The sequence below is a fragment of the Apostichopus japonicus genome, chromosome 12 (assembly GCF_037975245.1).
Source record: "Apostichopus japonicus isolate 1M-3 chromosome 12, ASM3797524v1, whole genome shotgun sequence".
In the NCBI taxonomy this organism is placed as follows: Eukaryota; Metazoa; Echinodermata; class Holothuroidea; order Aspidochirotida; family Stichopodidae; genus Apostichopus; species Apostichopus japonicus.
The window spans coordinates 27,795,532-27,809,492 of NC_092572.1; the positions used below are offsets into that span (position 1 = coordinate 27,795,532).

Consider the following 13,961-nt stretch of genomic DNA (forward strand, 5'->3'; position numbering starts at 1 on the left):
ATATGGGTCTCAAGCCTGCAATTTCTCTGATTGCACGTAAAAGTCTGTAAAAACATTGTTATTTGTATATCCGATGGTGTTTTAAGAGAGTAGCTATTACTCGAAGTGTACTCGCAAAGACGTTTCTTGAGTGTAGTAAGGGCAGTGGCGGAGCTAGGGGTATTGGTCGGGGGCGGGGGGGCAAGAATGGTCTGTAGGGGCACTTTCGACACTATCTAATGGGAGCGCCACCACAGGTTGGCGCGGAGCGTACAGATATTTTTTGAGTAAAGATACTCCCTAGATTGCAGGAAATGACCCTCTCCGGGCCGCGAATTTTTTTTCCTGAACCTTTCGGGCAGTGTACGTGGAGTTTAGCCAATCAGAGCGAGGCTGTGTTGATGACATACTACTCAGTAAAGATGGTCAGTCCGGTAAATGCGTCGCTTCAATAACATAAGGTGGAAAACGAAAGACCGCGAGTTCGAGCCCATGTGTGGATTTTCCCCCCACTTTTTCTCATGTCCAAGTAGTTATGTCCAAGTATTATATTATGAATTGAAATACGATATTATAAGTTATATCATGGTTTTAGTGCATGGTCATCTTATATATGTGTGTACAAATATTGCTGTGTACATGTGTGTAAACTGTAAGTACGTAACATACTACTTTGTGGGTAGAAAAATGAAGGAAGGCCATTTGGGCCAGTGAGGGTGTACAGTGTTAAAAGATTACCAGGGCATTCTAGACACGGTAGAATGCGGTGCATAGGTTGTGGGGAGACAGGTAAGTGGGTCACTCGTAAATATATAAACCAGTAAGTTTTATAATGTACCAGTACTACAGTACTGAGTACAGTGTCATGTCCATCTGAAGACATTGTAAATTTTTACATCAGACAGCGATCATACATCGCCGTTTTTCAACAAAGAAACCGATGCAAACGTCACGTAAGTTGTGCACAATGATTCAGTATATGTCATTATTGCAAGGCCTACATACCTTAATACTATCTGCTGTAGTACAACAATTATGTTGACTTATCGAATGTGATTTCCCCACTTCAACCTTTGGTAAGCACGCCTCCATCTTTACTGAGTAGTACGTCATCAACACAGCCTCGCTCTGATTGGCTAAACTCCACGTACACTGCCCGAAAGGTTCAGGAAAAAGAAATTCGCCTCCGGGTCTTGCTAATTTGCAGATAAACGGAGAATAAATAGGTGTCGTCGCCATTTTGTCGGAAAATTACACCAACAGAATATGACAAATGTCAATAGATAGATGAGAGCGCAATAAAATAGTCAATAATCGCGAATAATTAAAAAGTAGTGAAAAGCTGAAAAGGGCGCCAGCAGTCTATTTTGAGTCCGTCAGGACGCTCCGCCACTGAGTAAGGGGATGTTGGAGAACTGGCTGAAATGAGGCAAGTCATTGGCCTAAGACGAAGTTGTGTTGAGCTTACCGGTACTCACACTCACTGCTTCCACTTTTCACGGGGCGTGAAGAAGCGGTTGGGGTGACAATGTGGTCTATAGCCAGGGGACGGGCCGAGGGTCCTCCAGCATTTACTAAAATTATTACACCTGTATAGTATACGTGTGCATCGGACAGATCGACAAGTATGCATTGAAAAATGGGCAGATGCACGTTTCGGAGCCTTGGTAAATATTGGGGGGGCTTATCATGCATTTGCCCCCTCAACTTTTTTATTGGGGGGGCTGAGCCCCCCCAAGCCCCCCCGGTTCCGCCGCCACTGCTTAAACCAGTCACTTGTCCGGCATTGTTTGGTCACATATGTGACATTGTATCCATGCACATACAGAGTGTTCATTGTAAATGTTGCCTTGTTTAAATCTGAATGTGTCCAGGAGCATGGGGGTGCATGGTTGGACATGTGGCATCAGCAAATCAGTGAATGCCACCATTCTCAACCAAATTAGGCAAACTTAAAATTGTTTGTGACATAACATGTGCTTCACAACACACCATTTAATCAATATTAATAATATTGGAGGAGAAAGGGAGAGGGAAGGGATGTCGGTATTAAAATTCACATTTTTCTCTGTATGTAACTAAGCAGTAGCGTGCTCAAGGAGAGTTGTATAACATTAGCTGAACCTCAATACTGTACCAAGATACTGTACTGGGACATAGCATTCAGGTTATTCCATACTCAGAGTACTTTGGCCTTGACTGCAATTTAGCTAAGAATGTATGAAGGGCTGGAGTCTATGGCGGGCCATCAGTCTCAAATCATGGGAGATCGACTTATACCGATTTAAATCGACATATACCAGTTTCCTTCGACATATACCAGTTTCCTTCGACTTATACCAGTTTCATTCTACATATCATCGATTTAAATCGACATATACCAGTTTCATTCTACATATCATCGATTTAAATCGACATATACCAGTTTCATTCTACATATCATCGATTTATTTTACTTATCATCGATTTAAATCGATGATAAGTAAAATAAATCGATGATATGTCGAAGTAAACTGGTATATGTCGATTTAAATCGATGATATGTAGAATGAAACTGGTATATGTCAATTTAAATCGACATATCATCGATTTATTCTACATATCATCGATTTATTTTACTTATCATCGATTTAAATCGATGATAAGTAAAATAAATCGATGATATGTCGAAGTAAACTGGTATATGTCGATTTAAATCGATGATATGTAGAATGAAACTGGTATATGTCGATTTAAATCGACATATCATCGATTTATTCTACATATCATCGATTTATTTTACTTATCATCGATTTAAATCGATGATATGTAAAATAAATCGATGATATGTCCATTTAAATCGACATCTACCAGTTTAAATCGATGATATGTCGAATTAAATCGGTAGAAGTCAATTTCCGTGGACTTATACCAGTTTCTAGCGTCTCAAATTGACATATACCTATTTAAATCGACATATCATCGATTTAGCTCATTAACATATTCCAAATCCCGATTTCGGTGATGATTGACATGTGGAGATACATCACGTGTAGTCACCTGACAAGGCGGGCGAATAATTGAAAATAAACACGAGCACAGTGGAATGCATGATTTGAGCTTGAATACTGTAACTGTTAAACCCCATGGGTATATACTTAGCTACATTAAAACGTAACCTTACAGTAGGCCTCACTGCAGAACAATATCATCTTTGTTTATGGTGTAACTGGAGTAGGTAATTGCATCTGTGTACGTACTGTGGGCCTATTCAGTTGCATGTGTATTCCTATACTATAGCGCCATGTGTTTGAGTAGACAAGCCCAGTTTGCATTGAGATAATTGCACGTCATTGACATATCAGTTATTTCAGCCTTATTGTTACACCGAAATCTTTTTGCAAGTAATTGTTCATAATTACCATTGACATATAACCATGATGAACACCCTTGCTAGCTTCGTAATTTTGGAACTATTAAATTACTCGCCCGCCTTGTCAGGTGACTACACGTGATGTATCTCCACATGTCAATCATCACCGAAATCGGGATTTGGAATATGTTAATGAGCTAAATCGATGATATGTCGATTTAAATAGGTATATGTCGATTTGAGACGCTAGAAACTGGTATAAGTCCACGGAAATTGGCTTCTACCGATTTAATTCGACATATCATCGATTTAAACTGGTAGATGTCGATTTAAATGGACATATCATCGATTTATTTTACATATCATCGATTTAAATCGATGATAAGTAAAATAAATCGATGATATGTAGAATAAATCGATGATATGTCGATTTAAATCGACATATACCAGTTTCATTCTACATATCATCGATTTAAATCGACATATACCAGTTTACTTCGACATATCATCGATTTATTTTACTTATCATCGATTTAAATCGATGATAAGTAAAATAAATCGATGATATGTAGAATAAATCGATGATATGTCGATTTAAATTGACATATACCAGTTTCATTCTACATATCATTGATTTAAATCGACATATACCAGTTTACTTCGACATATCATCGATTTATTTTACTTATCATCGATTTAAATCGATGATAAGTAAAATAAATCGATGATATGTAGAATAAATCGATGATATGTCGATTTAAATTGACATATACCAGTTTCATTCTACATATCATCGATTTAAATCGACATATACCAGTTTACTTCGACATATCATCGATTTATTTTACTTATCATCGATTTAAATCGATGATAAGTAAAATAAATCGATGATATGTAGAATGAAACTGGTATATGTCGATTTAAATCGATGATATGTAGAATGAAACTGGTATATGTCGATTTAAATCGATGATATGTAGAATGAAACTGGTATAAGTCGAAGGAAACTGGTATATGTCGAAGGAAACTGGTATATGTCGATTTAAATCGGTATAAGTCGATCTCCCATGATTTGAGACTGATGGCCCGCCATAGGAGTCTACATGCTACATGGTGAAGTAGATTGTAGGTTTTGGAGTGCAGGCATATGTAGAGTAAATCACACTCTGCTACATTACATTTGAAACACTAGTAAGATGATTGAAAATTTAGTGATAAAAGATGTGTATTCTTCTTTATCTGTGAAGAATTGGCAGTAGTGAAACTATTGTGTGGTTCATTCAATTCCATTGGCTCGGGATGGTGATGGATTCCAATCTTAAGTGTATTAGGAACTGTAGTATTTCACTGTCAAATATTAGTGGACACTTAGTATGTCATAAGCAACAAGCACATTTGGCTTCGGAGGTTGCTTGCACAGTTTAGCTGTGGCTCTGCTGTACACATGATCACCAAGCTTTAACATGTTACTTTATTTAATCCTTGTTAAAAAGTTTAGTTAATGACAGCAAATTAAAATTTAATTGAAGAATTTTCAACAACCAATGTCAATGAAATCAAGATTGCATTATATCTAAAACAGGTTTCCAATGTTTGCAATGTAATAGTACTTAGTATGTGGTAACTGCTGGTATGCAATTTATGTGAATACACGTCACCTATTAGTGACACTTAAACCAAGTAACCTAAAAAAAAAAAAAAAATTCTTATCCACACCCTGAAATAATCAGGGGATTCAAGGGAGTGTAACACGCTTTCAACCCAGACCAATTAGAATTATATTACTAGATTAAATTGCCTGAAATGGTTTGTTAACCCATACTGACAACATGATAATTGTACTGTAAGCCAAGTTGCAAACTGTGCCATTGCTATTTATGTCATCTGTGCAACAGACTAATAACCATGGCATTGGAAATTTCCAGTTTTCTTTGACAATTTGATATGCTGAATCTCAAATTCAAGCAGTTATGTTTATGGTCAAAAAGTTACTGACCAGGCTAGTGAAAGTTAAATTCAAGGATCAGTTTGGGTCATTTTATAACAAAAATGTCAAAGTTTCCAAAGGTTTACCTTCCCTGAAATGGCAATGGATTTGGTTGAACATATCCATAATTCATGACGATGCAGGGAAACTTCAGATCAGGGCAGATGAGGGTGTAAGAGGGATATGGTAAATAGCTGATCATCTCAGCTTAGGATCAAGTATCCTTAGTGTGCATGAATGAAAATTGACTAATTGAATGGTGCTCCTGATTTTTTACTTTTGAATGTAACTGTATCTATTGTCTGTAAAGGCCAGTTGGAGATTATATTTAAAGGACCTTCAAATACACTCTTTGCTACTTCATGCATGTTCGTTTAGTTATATGATTTACAGTTAAAATTAATTGTATTTAATTTCCTTAATTCTTACAAATTGATCCCTTGTTTAAAGCTATAAACATCAAATATCTGTGTTTTGAAACATCAAGGTAATTTTAGGTAACTGTATGCCTCTTAACAATTCCCTTTAAATGGGTTGGTTTATACATGGAGGTAAATCCATAGCAGGGTATGGTTACCTGAACCTAGAAATAGCTTGAGGCTCCATTGCTTGTTAAGTTGTAGATAGTACAGATTACATTTTGTTGACCTGGATTCAGGTCACTCTATGGTATACCAATGGACTTAGACATAATTAAATTAAAAGGTTTTATTAATGTTTTTTTCTAAATCTTTTGTGCAATCAGTGTCAAATATAGTATGCTAGAGCTTTGTGCTTGAGGATCATGAATCAGCTAAAGAAGAAATTGTGAAAAAAAGGACTGGAGCAAGCTGGTAGCACTTCTGGATATAGATAATTATCAGTCGGTAAGGTTCCAGAGAACCTGTACAAGCACCAATAATTTCACAAATTTCAGGTTAATAGTGTGACCAACCCACCCCCACCCCTACCAAGATAATGAACCATGTAGATTATAAGCTTGACTATTTTCATAAAGATCCTCTAATTACGCCTTTGGCTTTTTCTTAGAATTATTATTAATAAAAATATTCTTAATTTTTTTTCAGGATGTGTCAGGGTCAATTTTCTAGCTGCAGTAAATTGCATTAGAATTAGAACTTAATCCAATCTCAGAGATAGGCTTTGTTTAAAGACTCCTTCTCTTTCCTTGTTTAACAAATTGGAGCAGGAAATGTGTCACAACAATTCATCAACCGTGTGAACTGTACCTTCCACATTAATTAACACTTAAGGCCCACATCACGGTTAGGGCAGGTGGGATTAATAGCAGTGCAAAAGAGGCAAATTGCAAGTTAAGTTGAATCAGTCATGTACATAAATAGTATATCAAAAAATAATTGCAGGACATTACCTTTAAGGGGAACTTGCTGTACGAGAAAGCCATCTCTGTCTTTGTTTTTACATATGACCGTGCCACTTCCTCCGGCTTTTCTCTCTTTCTTCTCATAATTAGGACTGAAAAGCAATGCATAATTCATATTTAGCATAACATATCAATCATATTACAAAAAGGCTTAACCCATTTTCAAGATTCATTATGTTAAATATTCATATAACAATATACCCAATGTTATATTACTATAGTCTTTGAATTTTAATACAACAATGAGGAAACTAATTTAAGTACACATAGAGTGATTTCATGTGATATGCATTGTTATGTTAATGAGGCAAAGTCTCACTGGAAAGAGGCTGGTCTATTGCAAGAACTACATTAACTTTGAATACCTGCTGTAGATCCAATCCTATCTAATTTTACAAGCTCAAGGTAGTTATCAGCTCACAGCAGTCACAAGAAATAAAGTGTAGCCTAGCTACTTGACTATTGTTGCAATTTCAGATGAATTCATTCCAGCCACTGTGCCCTGATTTGACTTATAGACTATAGTGTTCTTCAATAAGTGTGCAGCTATCTGGTCTTCTATTACAATAGTCAGTTATCCCCCTAACATGAGGTCCTCCTTCCATCTAGATCATACATGTATGTAATTCACAGCCTTTCCCTGTGACCACATTGCTAAATCAACCTTGAGACTGCATGATTAGGCGTGTAATGCCCTAACTGTACCCACGTAGCCTTAGTTAACTTAAAGCTACATAGTAATTAGTACTACTACTACTACTAGTATTTAGCTAACAAGAGTCAAGACCCCCTTGGCCACGCCATGGCTAGTCATTGCCAAACTTAAGCCTTAAAATCCACATTTAAAGCACCAAAATGATTAAAAAAGACTTAAATGATACTCAAATGCTTCTTAAGAAAACATGAAACAAACAATTACAATTAGTTGTCTTCTAATTATACCTTGGAAATCCGTAACAGCCGATGTGGTTAGGCCACTGGCAAATACATTACAGTGTGTAAAGATATCTTTTCTGAAATATTTTGGAAATTTTGATATTTAGAATTTCTTCATTTTAAACACATGTGGTGGTCGAGAACATACTTTAATTTACTATAGACTTTCTAACATCAGATTGATTGGTTGCTTTAAATACAATAGGCTATGTAAGTTTTAGGATGATGATGAAGAAACGGTCGATCATAGGTATAAAGGTCTTTTAGTCTTAGACGTCCTAGACCTAGGTGATATATTTACCAACGCTTATAATATGTATATATATTTATTTCTTAAGCTAATGAGTAGCTACACATAAGGGGTAAAGTAAAAAGGCAAATGGAACTTACCTCTTGATCAACAATCTAATATTAAATCGAAAAACGGTTAGATACGAATATAATTTGGCTTCAGATTGCGAACGTCCAGACTTTGCCTCATTTGGTTATCGGCCGGTCCGAAAACTTTCAGTAAAGAGGCCTTTGCGGTTGTCTCACGGATCATACAATCAGATATGATGAAGAAATCACAGACAGTCAACGTCATAACCCAGTGACTAGTGACTCAGTATATGGCAATAACCACTACTTTGAACAGATTCAGCTTTTTTCCCGCCTTTGGAGAGATCCAGCTTGAAACTTTGTAATCATTGTTCGTACTGTACAAGTTAACCTGAATGTCGATCTATTAATAAATTAACACACTTTAGAGCGTCCCGGGCTTGCCCCTGATATAAACACTAGGCTGACAACAGCTCAAGGTTGTATTTGGACATTCCTCCCTTAACTTAAATTCATGCGCTGTTAATTAAGTGTGTTCCTTGATACAGTGAGATTTCTGGATTTGTTAATAACTTGAAGCAGATCATAGAGACCGTATATGGTTGGCCACAGTGGACAAAATTAGGAAATTTATGCCGACATATATTCGATTTAATGCTCACATAAATTCGGTTTAATACTGACATTAATTCTGAATCAAATACATTTTTATATCTACATAACTTTGATTTCATGTAGACATGAATTCGAATTAATGCTGGCATATATTCAAATAAATGCTGGCATATATTCAAATTATAATGCTGGCATAGAATCAATTTTAAGAGGGCATCGCCTGTAATTGATTTTATGTTGGCATATTTTTGATTTAATGTCAGCATATAGTCGATTTATAGTCAGCATATATTTAATTTAATGCTGACATATATACATATATTCGATTTATTGCTGACAAATATTTGACCAATTGTATTGCGGGAATATATTTCTGCATATTTTTACTTCCGACAACAATTCAGCCACATCCGACTATGGTATAGGCCATACTGGAAATAATTGCTGATTTAATGTCCATACGAATTAAACTTATTTACCGGTTTCGGATTCTATTTAATAACGGCATTCATTTTCAGCCGATCACCATGCAGCTTCATGATATGATATAAATAATATAAATGAAATGAAATTATATAAATACTCCTAAAAAAGTAGTCTACAGTCCCGCTCGCGTATATTACTGGATATGTGTACGCGCACATGATCGTATAAAAAGTCGTATTAAAAAGTACAACCGCGTATAAACTCGTTGACAAACAAATTGCCGCGTAGACGCCGCGTAGACACGTCGTATAATCCCTGTACGAGTTTATACCAAGGAAATGCTATTGTGCTAAATGAATATGAATTAAAGTCGCCGAAAGAATTAGTGAGATGTTTGAACCAGCCGTTTCTTAAATCGTAGTTTAAGACGTGATATTCACCAACAGCGAAGAGATGGTAGGTAAAGTGTTTGCCGGCATAAAACTTAACTTTTATATACAAATATATATACAGTATAAACAAATAACCTACATGCAAACTGCACACATATGGTACACCGCGCCGTGTATAGGAACAAGTCACGCCCATAGGCGTACGAGGCGGGGGGGGGGGGGCAGACTGCCCCCCCCAATTTCCAGAGGACAAGAAATTCGGGCAAAAGTCCTGAAAAATTCGGGCAGCCTAAGAGGAGAAAAAAATATATAAATATGTAGTAGCTTGCCCGAATCTTTTCATATTTTTGCCCGAAAATGCCGTGGAGAGCGTTCTGTGTTATTTGTTTTGTGACATTAATATTAATATAACTTTATAAGCCTAATGATTTTCTTTATTTAGCATCATGATGCCCGAATATTTTCTCGTAAGCGCAGCTCATCTGGGCTACCACGCTTTTTGCACTATCGCCCAAAATTATTAACAGGGAACACTGCTCCCCCACAAACCGAAATGGTCCCGTACGCCTATGGTCAAACCCTGTGTATATTAAACTGAGTGCATCATGACATATGCACAGTGCACGCCGTACTACCAGGGACGTCGCTAGAGGGGCGGTGTGGGGTCACACTCCCCCAATCCTGGTAAAACTGACGATATTTGGAAAATTTTAGTGCAAAGGTCAAAATTTTCGACTGTCGCACTCTTATTTTCCGACTGACGCACTCTAATTTACATATATTCTTGTAATTTGTGAATGACCTAAAATTTTCGGTCCAGTCATATTTACCACGTTTTCCTTGTCACATTGAGAAATTGTTTCTCGAGATCCTTATACTCCATCATACAAAACTTCGTATTCATTCATTTATTTATCACCAATTGTGTACAAAGGGAAAGGAAGTCTCCTAAAAAGTCATAAAAGACTTAACAAGGTAGGAGACTCCCTGGGAGAAAAGAAATATGAACAAATATTGATAATACAGAATATACGTAAGGATTAAATATACAGTAATAATATTATACAGTAATATAGTAGGCCTAATAAAATATTACTAGTACGAGTTAATAAATTCCTTTTTCAAATGTCTGGTGAATGTGGGTTTTGAAGTTATGAACTTCAATTTTTTTGATAGATCATTCCAGATTTGTATTGCTCTGTTACAAAGACCGAATTTCACTATGTTACTATGGTAAAAATTGCAATGAGCGTTGTTGGCTTGTCTTGTGTGATGGTTATGTAAGACTCTGTTACTACAAATAAAGTCATTAAAAGTGACTGGCAGTAATCCATTCCATGCTTTGTAAGCAAAGGCAGCAACCTTGACTGTTATAATATCAACGAGTTTTAATAAATTTAGGGACTTGAATATTCCACTAGTACTGTATGTTCAAGTGGTGGGGCATTAGCAATGTGACGTATAGCCCTCTTTTGGAGAATATTTAGGCGGTCAATGTTAACATTGTATGTACCAGACCAAATAGTTGTACAATAGGATAAGTGTGGCAGAACTAGTGTTTGATAAAGCATTCTAAGGACATGCTGTGGGAGGAAATATTTCAGTTTAGATAATATACCAGTATTTTTAGCTACAGTGTTACATACTGACGAAATATGGTTATTCCAAGAGAGTTTAAAAAAAATAATAATAATGCCTAATAGAACTACTGCACAATGTTTGCCAGCTTCAATTTGGATAGTTTATGCATTAATTTTACTATTGGATGGGTTGACCATGTTCGTTAGCTTCAAGTAAGTTCAGGATATACGTTTAATATTTAATAGTATACAATTAAAACGTGCAATGCTAATCTACGGATGCATAAAAGTGCCATCAAAATAAGAAAAACTTTGCCCCATAAGGTGACATTTATCAGTAAATTGTTTAGATAACAAGATAAAATCTTATCAAATATCAGAAAAATGTTGGATTGCTCAGTTGCTTTAACTGAGCAATTGAACAATTTTCTGCAAAATGTTTAATTGACAACTTATCATATCTCGTCAATTGTACATTTTTCTGCAATATGTTCAATTGTTACCTTCATTCCGTCTGAGCAATTGAAACATTTTCTGTAAAATGTTAATCGACAATTTATCTTGTCTCGTCAACTCAAGATTTTTCTGCAAAATCTTTAATTGTTCACTTCATTCCAAATGCTCAGTTGAAATGAAGTGAACGATTGATTTTTTTTCATTTGAGTGATAAGTAGCCCCAACCCCCCCCCCCCCCCCCCGAAAATATTTTTTGAAATATTTTAAGTACCCAATACACCTCCAATGAAGAAGAGAACTTATTCTGTTTGATTTCTTGACTTTAAGACCATAAGGGGAAAACTAGAAACACTCACTAGGAGGAAACATACCTGCAAACCAAAGACAATTTTGGTAAATTTCACCTACAGACACGGGACATGTACTAAAACACATTCAATAAAGGTTAAAATCCACTCTTCAATGGCGATTCGATGACCTAAATATTATTTTCGATAATCAGTATAATTTAGCTGTATTTTTTTTTTAAACTCTGCACAAAATATATGCACTCGATCGGACCGCTCGGCACCCCGTGTGTCCGCAATTGGTATCTGCTTGCGTAGATGAATGTGAAAACATTAACAGCTTGTAAATACAATATCTCAAGAGTTGAAAGTTGGCTGTACCTCCAACCTGCTGAATTTTCAGTATCAACATGAAGAAGCCTGTCTTCAAAATTAGATACCATCGAAATGTGTTACAATTCTTGTCGCAATTGAAATATACTTAACCCAATTTGTAACAACTTGAGTTGTTGCCATTTGTAATGAAGTCTTTCACAATATGAATTATAATAAACTACGAGCGATACCAAAGAGAATATTTTCATTTAACAGTATTCCAGTTGAACGTCTTTGAGGCAAACCTATTTACATGTGATATATGTTTTCAGGTTGATGACTGTTCAAGGCTCAGACTCTGAACCGTCTTACGCTTATGGTGACACGGATCGCGATCTAGTTCCAGCTTGAACTGGTCATTTTTTGAAATAATTAAATTACCCAATACCCCTCCAATGAAGAAGAGAACTTATTCTGTTTGATTTCTTGACTTTAAGACCATAAGGGGAAAACTAGAAACACTAAATAGGAGGAAACATACCTGCAAACCAAAGACAATTTTGGTATTAATTTGACCTACAGACACGGGACATGTGGAAAATTTTAGTTCAACAGTCGAAATTTTCGTCTTTCGCACTCTTATTTTCCGACTGTCGCACTCTAATTTACATATATTCTTGTAATTTGTGAATGACCTAAACTTTTCGGTCAAAATTGACCTATAATCAGTCATATTTACCACGTTTTCCTTGTCACATTGAGAAATTGTTTCTCGCGATCCTTATACTCCACCATACAAAACTTCGTATGATTTTGAAAAAATAATAATGCCTAATAGAACTACTGTACAACGTTTGCCAGCTTCAATTTGGATAATTTATGCATTAATTTTACTATTGGATGGGTTGACTATGTTCGTTAGCTTCAAGTAAGTTCAGGATATACGTTTAATATTTTATAGTATACAAGTAAAACGCGCAATGCTAATCTACGGAAGCATAAAAGTGCCATCAACATAAGAAAAACTTTGCCCTATAAGGTGACATTTTTCAGTAAATTGTTTAGATAACAAGATAAAATCTTATCAAATATCAGAAAAATGTTGGATTGCTCAGTTGCTTTAACTGAGCAATTGAACAATTTTCTGCAAAATGTTTATCGACAATTTATCTTGTCTCGTCAACTCAAGATTTTTCTGCAAAATGTTTAATTGTTCACTTCATTCCAAATGCTCAGTTGAAATGAAGTGAATGATTGATTTTTTTCATTTGAGTGATAAATAGCCCGAACCCCCCACCCCCCCCCCCAGAAAATATTTTTTGAAATATTTAAAGTACCCAATACACCTCCAATGAAGTAGAGAACTTATTCTGTTTGATTTCTTGACTTTAAGACCATAAGGGGAAAACTAGAAACACTCACTAGGAGGAAACATACCTGCAAACCAAAGACAATTTTTGTAATTTCACCTACAGACACGGGACATGTACTAAAACACATTCAATAAAGGTTAAAATCCACTCTTCAGTGGCGATACGATGACCTAAATATTATTTTCGATAATAATTACAATTTAGCTGTATTTTTTTTTAACTCTGCACAAAATATATACACACTCGATCGGACCGCTCGGCACCCCGTGTGTCCGCAATTGGTATCTGCTTGCGTAGTTGAATGTGAAAACATTGACAGCTTGTAAATACAATATCTCAAGAGTTGAAAGTTGGCTGTACCTCCAACCTGCTGCATTTTCAGTATCAACATGAAGAAGCCTGTCTTCAAAATTGGACACTATCGAAATGTGTTACAATTCTTGTCGCAATTGGAATATACTTAACCCAATTTGTAACAACTTGAGTTGTTGCCATATTTAATGAAGTCTGTCACAATATGAATGATAATAAACTGCGAGCGAAACCAAAGAGAATATT

At 35.9% G+C, this 13,961-nt stretch overlaps 1 protein-coding gene across 2 annotated transcripts in view; it reads right to left on the reverse strand.

Annotated features, from left to right (window-relative positions):
* The window catches only part of LOC139977189 (uncharacterized), a 30,982-nt gene extending 24,243 nt beyond the window's left edge, over window positions 1-6,739 (reverse strand). For both annotated transcript variants that reach the window (XM_071986430.1, XM_071986431.1), the window contains exon 1: window positions 6,691-6,739. The gene's annotated coding sequence lies outside the window, so the exon portion shown is untranslated. The remainder of the gene's footprint in view (window positions 1-6,690) is intronic.
* Between the last annotated feature and the right edge of the window lie 7,222 nt (window positions 6,740-13,961).